Source organism: Dermacentor silvarum, chromosome 1 (assembly GCF_013339745.2).
Source record: "Dermacentor silvarum isolate Dsil-2018 chromosome 1, BIME_Dsil_1.4, whole genome shotgun sequence".
In the NCBI taxonomy this organism is placed as follows: Eukaryota; Metazoa; Arthropoda; class Arachnida; order Ixodida; family Ixodidae; genus Dermacentor; species Dermacentor silvarum.
Genome location: NC_051154.1, coordinates 60,731,883 through 60,739,925, shown reverse-complemented (window position 1 = coordinate 60,739,925; position 8,043 = coordinate 60,731,883). Strand labels below are relative to the sequence as shown.

The 8,043-nt window shown below is 46.0% G+C and overlaps 1 long non-coding RNA gene across 1 annotated transcript in view; it reads right to left on the bottom strand.

The window, feature by feature from the left end:
- Positions 1-1,550: 1,550 nt before the first annotated feature.
- LOC119442321 (uncharacterized) overlaps positions 1,551-8,043 on the bottom strand; it is an 84,858-nt gene continuing 78,365 nt past the window's right edge. The window contains exon 2 of the long non-coding RNA XR_007467414.1: positions 1,551-2,498. This is a non-coding gene — a long non-coding RNA (uncharacterized LOC119442321). The remainder of the gene's footprint in view (positions 2,499-8,043) is intronic.

Here is an 8,043-nt window from a genome sequence, read left to right as displayed (position 1 = left end):
GACTACATGGAGAAGGCATGCTAGTAGACACATATTAGCTGTTGTCCCTCGCATACGGACCAGTCGACAGATTATGCCCCTGTGACGTCACGTGAATTTCTGTTGGCGTCACGACGTGTGAGGAAAAAAAAACGAAAAGGGCCTGAAGAGCAGCACGCGATTGTTGTTTTTTTTTAATTACCAGAGGTGATTTAGAGGCCATTTAAACAGTTATAGTATTGCTGAAGTGATTGCCTTATCGCGATGTCGGGGTAACCCTGATGCTCCGCCTGTGAGCCACCTGATAAGCTGGGGAAGAAGTTGATTTGCCAAGCGATATAGAACAACAGCGACGTTATGTGCTAGAAATGAACGAGCGCTTATGCTAGAGTGAGCGTATAGAAGAAGCGTTTCAGCCAAATTAGAGAAGAAAAAGCTACATATATATATATATATATATATATATATATATATATATATATATATATATATATATATATATTCCCCCCCCCCCCCCTATTTTTTTACGACCGCTGTGATCGTAAACTGAGCCGATAAGTGTACTGCAGCTTGTGAGAGGGCGATCGAATCACCTGGTCAAAGGAAAAATGCAAAAAAAAAAAAAGAAAAAGAAACGTAGCAAGCGGTCAGCCTTTTGTTTCTTGCGAGAGTATTATTGCCTCCTTTGAACAAGTGGTTCGATTGAACTCTTCGCACAGTAAGTGTGCCACAGTCGCCGGCGCATTCACTTCATCGCAGTGCTTCGTTTCATTCTCCGACAAGCAAGCTCTGCGCGCTCTCGTTCTCCGCAGGCAAGCGCTCCTGTCAGGCCCACGGATACGCAAAGACATATCTTCAGCTTCCGTCAGCTGTGTGCCATTTGACATGGGTCGCTATTTTTGGCGAGTTCCTTCAACTTTTCAGTCACTCTCTTCTTCGAGCATACTCGGCTGCTCGAACAAGAGACGACGAAGACCACTGCCGCCTCCATTCGACTTTCTAGGACGGACGCTGGGAGGCGGCTTCGCCAACTCACATGCACTTTCTTTAACCGAGAGTGGAACACTGCAAATATAAGGCGCACTTTATTTCCAGTGCATTAACGTTCGTTCCACTGACTTGGCTCTGTGCACCGAACAAGTGATATACCTTTTCTATGTGCTTTGATTGTTGTGCAGGGTGTTTGCATGTGCAATAAATTCTGAACGTGTGAGAAGCAACAGAGCGCAAAGTGTCATACCGACTGGCGCCGCAGCTACGATATTATACTTCCGCCAAGAACAAACGGCAACAGCGCCAAGGTATTTTGCCGTTATAGATACATGCCGTAGCAGCGAAACTTATACGGATGTCGCGGACGCAGATAAAGACATCAATCAGGGACACTTTTGGCAAGAACAACATTGTTTGCATGCTCAAACTTGACTATTGACAAGTGAAGGCAATCTGCCTTTGCCCTATTCGGAGCGTGCAGCCTTGCCGTTCTGTATTTTTTTTTGTGTGTGTGTGTGCGTGTTAGTTAGTTAATTTCTTTCATTTATTTGTTTGCTTATTTATTAGTTATTTAGTTAGTTTTTTTGCTTGCTTGGTTGTTTATTTGTTTGTTTGTTTGGACTTGAAGACTTCTGAGAAAAGTACTACATCGCGAATGGATGACATCTATGGCATATTCTATGAGGTCGCCTTGAGCAACTCAGTATAAATATTGTAACGCATCTAGGTAGACAACCAGCTGCCCTATATCAGAAAAACATATATGCCCTGTTTCATAATTCTGTTTGTTCCTATCTAAATCATGCAGGAACAAACAGGATTATTGAGCGGGGCTTATATGATTTTACGATAGGGTGATGTAATTTCTGGGTATGGTTAAATATTTATTTATGCACATGGGGGTGAAAAGAAGTTGTAGAGCCTGCGTCTTCGATCACGTGCACCGCATAACTGTGTGTAGCAGAGTTGGACATTGAGTGTTGCTAAACACATGATTTCTGCTATCTAGCTACGAATTGATTACTGCTCGTATCAATTCCGCAGTTGTGAATCTAAAGCGAATAATTACAAAGTTAATTAGGGAAATATTCCTCACTTTGTTTGTGTTTGTTACCTCTGCAATTTGTCTGGCGGGCATGTGTCCGCCTGTAATGTGATAGAATTGCGATATTTACCACAGGCAATCTTTTATGTCTGTTTCCCTTGAAATAGATAACTCGCTGTATCATTCACTCTCGTACGGAAATGCCTTCCCTTTCTCCAAAGAGCAGTATGTACTACGTTGATCGACCATGCCAACTGGGATCTAGGACGCAGTTCGTCAATAAGGCATTTGGAGCTTGTCACTCAGTGAAGGCAATTGAGCGTGCTGCAACAATGACGAGTCTGCCGTTTCCTCGGACGCTTTCATCCGTGATCCAGCCGCTGGAAGTAACCCGTCAGCTTCTTCGACATCAGCGCCGATGCTGCTGCGCGAACTCCGCGAAACACTGGCAGCAGCGAGCAGGAAGGGGCTTGGACCCGCTCTGAAACAGACGGAACAAGAAAGAGAGCGAGCGCGTAAGCGCGGTCGTAAACATCGCCGCTCTGTCATCGGGCAAACCAGCAAGGAGCAAGCGCGCGAACGGCGTTTACATGAACGCCGGCAATTAAGTCGGCCGCGCGACAACAAGGAGCCGTCACGCGGCTCGGGCACCGGCATCCGTGGCACGCGCGTCCGTCATGTTTCACCGCCGCCGCCCGAAGGAGGGAGATCGGCGGTGTCTCTCGGCCGCACCTTGCAGCCGCCTGGGCACGCCGCGGCGGTTGCGCCCGAAAAAGCCGGCGGCCCGGACGAGGTGAGCGCCGTTGGCGGCGTGATGCGGGACAGCGCGAGTGAGGCTGACAAATTAGCGAAGCGCCAGCCTGGTGTTCCCGTGAATGACGCGGAGGAAGAGGAGGCGGGTCGCCGCCGCTCCGCCGCGCTCTCCTTCTATTTCGGGAGGGGCGCCAGAAGAAATTTATATTACGCCCATCTTGTTTATGCGACGCCGTTGAGCCGTGCCACTTCGCCCGCGCGGCTCTCGCTCTTTCTATCCGCTTTTCTTTTTTATATACGTTTGCCCCCCCTTTCATCTTCGTTGCCTGCTTTTCGTTCCTCCTTTTTTTTTTTTTTCTTTTAATTTTCGTTTTTGTCTCTTGGTTTCCTCGCGCGCGCGGCGTCGCCTCGCGAAGCCCCGCGCATCTTTGTCTGCGGGAGCGCACAAATCTGCGGCTCTCGCGCGCGGGCGTGAGAGGGTGCGTGTGTGTGCGCGCCGGACGGCGGTTATTTTCGTGGTGCCGCGCGCATCTCGGCCGCACACAGCCTGCGCACATGCAGTCGAGCGCGGCGCGAGCCGTCCACGCGCCGCGCATCCGATCCTCGCCCGTCGGAACGGCTCCGCGTCGCAGCGCTGCGCCGCCGAGCCGAGTTATTACCGCACGTGACGCGATAAACGAAGGCGATCGCCTCAGCTCGTGGGACCAACTCGTGCATGAAGAGATCGGGCACATTGCAAGAAGGGATCTCGGCACTAAAAGGAAATGCGAAGCAACGCGTGGAGCTTGCACGACGCATGAAGCGATAAGGATCGCACCCTGATACAATTCTCGTTATTCAGACATTTAGCAACCTGACGATGCGCAAAGTACTAGCAGTATAGTGAGCTCGCATACACATTCCTTTTTATTAAGCAAAATATTTTGTAGTATGTACGTGATATTGGCTCTCGTTACGGGAGGCCTCTGAAAACTGTTATTGGAGGTTTAATTTGTAGATCAACGCAAGTTTTCATTTTCAAGCCATTGATCTTGAAGCAATTGGTAGCTTTCTTATTGTATATTGGCATCCTGACTATAAGTCTCCACTCTATAGAGTGCAGACTTATAGAGCCCCTCTATAGAGCCCCTCAATGTATACCTTGAGGGGCTGATTCATGCATTTGTTCTGATCTAAAACTACTCTTGATGCCTCTGGTGCTTGTCGCCTGAAATTAACAGCGATGTTTCTAATCTTGTTGACACTGCCTAAATACAATGCTGGTCGTCAGGGTTATATCATTTTCCTTATTGTGACAGGATTTATGGTTCCTAGCTATCGCCAGGCTGACCGTAAAATTCCCTGGCCGCTTGTGTTGGGCTTGTTTTCACTTTGTTGCTTTGTGTTTACTCAAAATGGAAATATTAACGCGATAGCGTTTAGGGCCCCGTGTCGCAGAATATCCGGCGTCGGCAACCGACGTGTGATCGCGGGTGGCGGAAAAAAAAAATCACCCAACCACATCAACCGCGCAGGCGCTCAATTTGGTGCAAGGTTTTGGTGAACAAAAACTGAATTTCTCACAGTGAAAACCGTCAGAAAAATGGTAAAGTACGACTTTACCATTCGGCATCGGATTCGCCGTCGGATTGTTTACCAATCGGCGTCGGATTGTAATTTGAATGTACGAAAAAACCTAATTCTGCTACTAGGAAACTCAAACACAAACCCCCTTTCCAGCATTTCTACCAGACCTGCGCGCGTCGCGGCAATAGCAAACAAGTAATAAAATAATTAAAAAAAGGTGCTAGGGCCTTTACATTTTAATAATAGGCCACTTATATTGCCCCTGGAAAAACGTCTTTCCAGCAATGCATTTCAGTTTAAAAGTGAAGCCGACTTTAAGGAGATCAGTGTAAGCCTGGTCTTTGTAAGCTGGCTTTCCCACGTTCAGTGTTGCAGTGTATGAAGCCTACTTGCCGTATGCGAACGATGCGATGCGAACGGGTCCCGATAACGCTATCGCGTTCTATTCTTAAGCTTAAGCGTCCTCCAATTTTTTTACGTATTTCCACAATATGTGAGCCTTTTCACTTGCTAGGATTCCCGGGTGACCTGAAAGTACGTACGAAATTCATATGCATAACTTTTGCTGAGAAGCAGAGCTCATAGTATTTTCGGTCATTCCCTTCCCAAGATATATAGTCTCAGTTTATGTGACGTAATTCTCAACTCGATGGAATTATCGTTTTAAGTGCGCATTTGCAATCTCGTCTTGTTATTTTGACTTGTAAGTGACAACACAACATTGTTGAAACTATGTTGTAAATTATTTTTTTTTCTTGAAAGTATATTTTGTATGTACCATATATGCAAGAGAGCCGGTGCCGTATTTGTGCGCTAACATCTCCTTATATCATGCCAATAAAACAAAAAAAGAGAAGAAAAAACCGCGATGGTTCACCGAAACGACGGGCAGCTGACCAATATTAGCCAGTTGCACTGATTCATTTAATAAAATTTTAGGCCGCATGCAAATAAGTGAGTAACATTAGGCTTGCTGGCCAATATCACGTTCCCTAAGAAAGGAAAAAAAAAGGGGGGGGGGTGAAGAGTCACTGATACGAATAACTTCTGAGTGACATTTAGTGAGACGAGGCGAGGGCCGCGTTTTTGTATCGATTACTTCTTTTATGCTATTACTTTTCGAGGTTTTCGCGCTTCGTCACTGATCAGAGCGTCGCTCCGCCCACGCTATCAATGAGGTCAGCCGGCCGTGAACGGTGGATGGTAAGAGTAGCATAGAATCGAATGGAAGGCATCGCATCGCGGCTTGGAGTTTGAATCCATGTGGAACACGGCGCATTCTTTATAAACTTATTCCAAAGCACTTTGTAATTCCTGCGACGGAGACCGGCGAAAATCAAAACGACCTAGGAGGGTGCCTATAACAACCATCGCTCTAAAAAGCCGTTCGTACCTTTCATTCCATTTATTTATTGTAAGCGAACCAATGCAGTCTGGATATTTAATATGTGCTGACAATCACAGCGTGGTCGGTGCTTAAATTACCATAAATGAACGAACCATTACACTGCCGGTTGTGTCGTGCGACCAACCTGCTATTGGCTCTTATCCTTATAAAAACATTGAATTTTAAGAAAAAAAGAAAACACATACACCTAACTTATAGCGCATTTACAACAACTTTCTTAGTGAAATTGATGGTAACTCCTACAACAAATACTGTTGTTAGCAATTTCAAAGGGAAATACTCTTGCCGAAGATATGTTACATGCTAGAAAGACTAGCACAATACTTAAGCAATTCACCAGGATATATTCTAGAGCATATCAACCGGAATTTCTCATTTTTATTCCGGCAATTTAGATGAAAGAAAGACAAGAAAAACGAAGAAACTCTCATAACTTCTTTTTGCCGGAGCGAATATCTTTAGTCTTTAATTTGATGCGAACCATGTCACGGCTAATGGTAGGCGCGATCAAATATATTCTGTAGAAACGTTGCACACCTTATCTGTTGAAGCTGACGGTGTGGCATGGAATACACGGAAAACCACCGAAACGCTCGCAATTTCTCACCTGGTCGAGTGCCGGCGTAGTAAAGCCTACTTTGGTGGAAGCTTAGGCTGACCGTCATCAGATTGCTACATTCCTACACCCGTGCGCAACTAACAAACACCCTTCTTCCTGAACTGAATGCCACTATACTCGATAGCTACAGCAAACAAGTGCGAAGAAATTCTACATACTAACACAATAGAAAAGAAATGTATCTTGAGAGCCACAAAGTGCAGATGGACAGAAAGGCGGATGCACAGTATGCACAAAGTATATAGGAGATATTGCACGTCATGCGCATGCCACCCGCACCAGGTGTCACGTTACAGCCACAAAATCATATAAGAAGTAGTCATTTGCGTTGTCTTGACGGCCCGCAAGAAGCTTCGTAAACCGTGCAAGAAGGCGCACAATTTCAGCAAATAAGTTGAAGGGTGCGTCGACAAGCATGCTTGCAAGTGCGTATGTATTGCTGTAGCAAAGTCGCTTATACCGCGACTTCTATTTCGTGCGGGGAACACTCTATTGATCAGATGGCCATATGCGTTAATCAATGATGCTTGAACGCGCCACGCTGCTCGAGCAACCTCGGAAGTCATTACCAAAATTGTGGCTGCACCGCAAATTTTACTAACCACCTCACTGCGAAAACCTATCAAGAGAAAATGGAACGGGAAGTTCATAAAATAACCAAGATAAATGTTTTAGCGCGCCATCGACAAACGTGCACGAAAGAATCGCTACGAAAGATTTTTGTTTCGAGCTAGCAGCTTTCATACGGGGCTATAAATGATATATAGTGCGGGAAAGAAACATGGACAAAGAAAGAAACAGACTCGATGAAGACGAGCGCAGTCTTCCAGCTTTGCTTTCAGAAAACAACCCAAGCAAACATGAAGGGTATAGTTGCCAACCAAAGTAATGCACTGGCCGACGATCGTGCGCGCGCAGACGAAAAAAAGAAAAAGAGGCAGCGTGAGGAAAAAGCGCTACCCCCATATATACGTTATACCACCCGGTTCGTGGCCTATCCGCCTCAGTGGGTTGTGCCAAGTGTTGAGGCATCATCATCATCATACGTTGCGCTGACATGGTCAGCCAACCATATTGATAATATACCACGTATTTTTTTACATCTTCCATGATCAATATATATTTCCACTTTATGACGTCGGTAAACAAGGGGTCCACTTTCACCAAACAGTAGCGCCGTCGATACTCAGACATTTTGACGAGGATTTAAAGTGCTCAGTGATTCAAACGTGATACTCGGAGCGCATAGTTGTCAGCGCTTTTTGCGCATAGCACAAATAGTTTCCAGCAGAACATACTGACACGGACAGAAATGGACGACGACACACGCTGGACTAGCAATTGAGTGTTTATTCTTCGTTTCCAACACCTTTTATAGCACGAGATAGCCAATGCTTCCTTTTTCTTTTGTCATGCCGATTATCCGTCTCTTAGGGTGAAATAACGTTTTAACCTAAGTAGCCCTTTTCTTTTTCTGTTACTAGTATCAATGGTGCACTTGTGCATGATTGCCCGCTTCTGCCAATGGCCGTGGCTTCTAAAATTTCGCGCGTCAGCTTGTCTTTACTTTTTTTTTCTAAAACCTTAATGGTGTTGGGCTGCTGAGCACGAGGTCGCGGAATCGAATCCCGGCCACGGCGGCCGCATTTCGATGGGGGCGGAATGCGAAAACACCCGTGT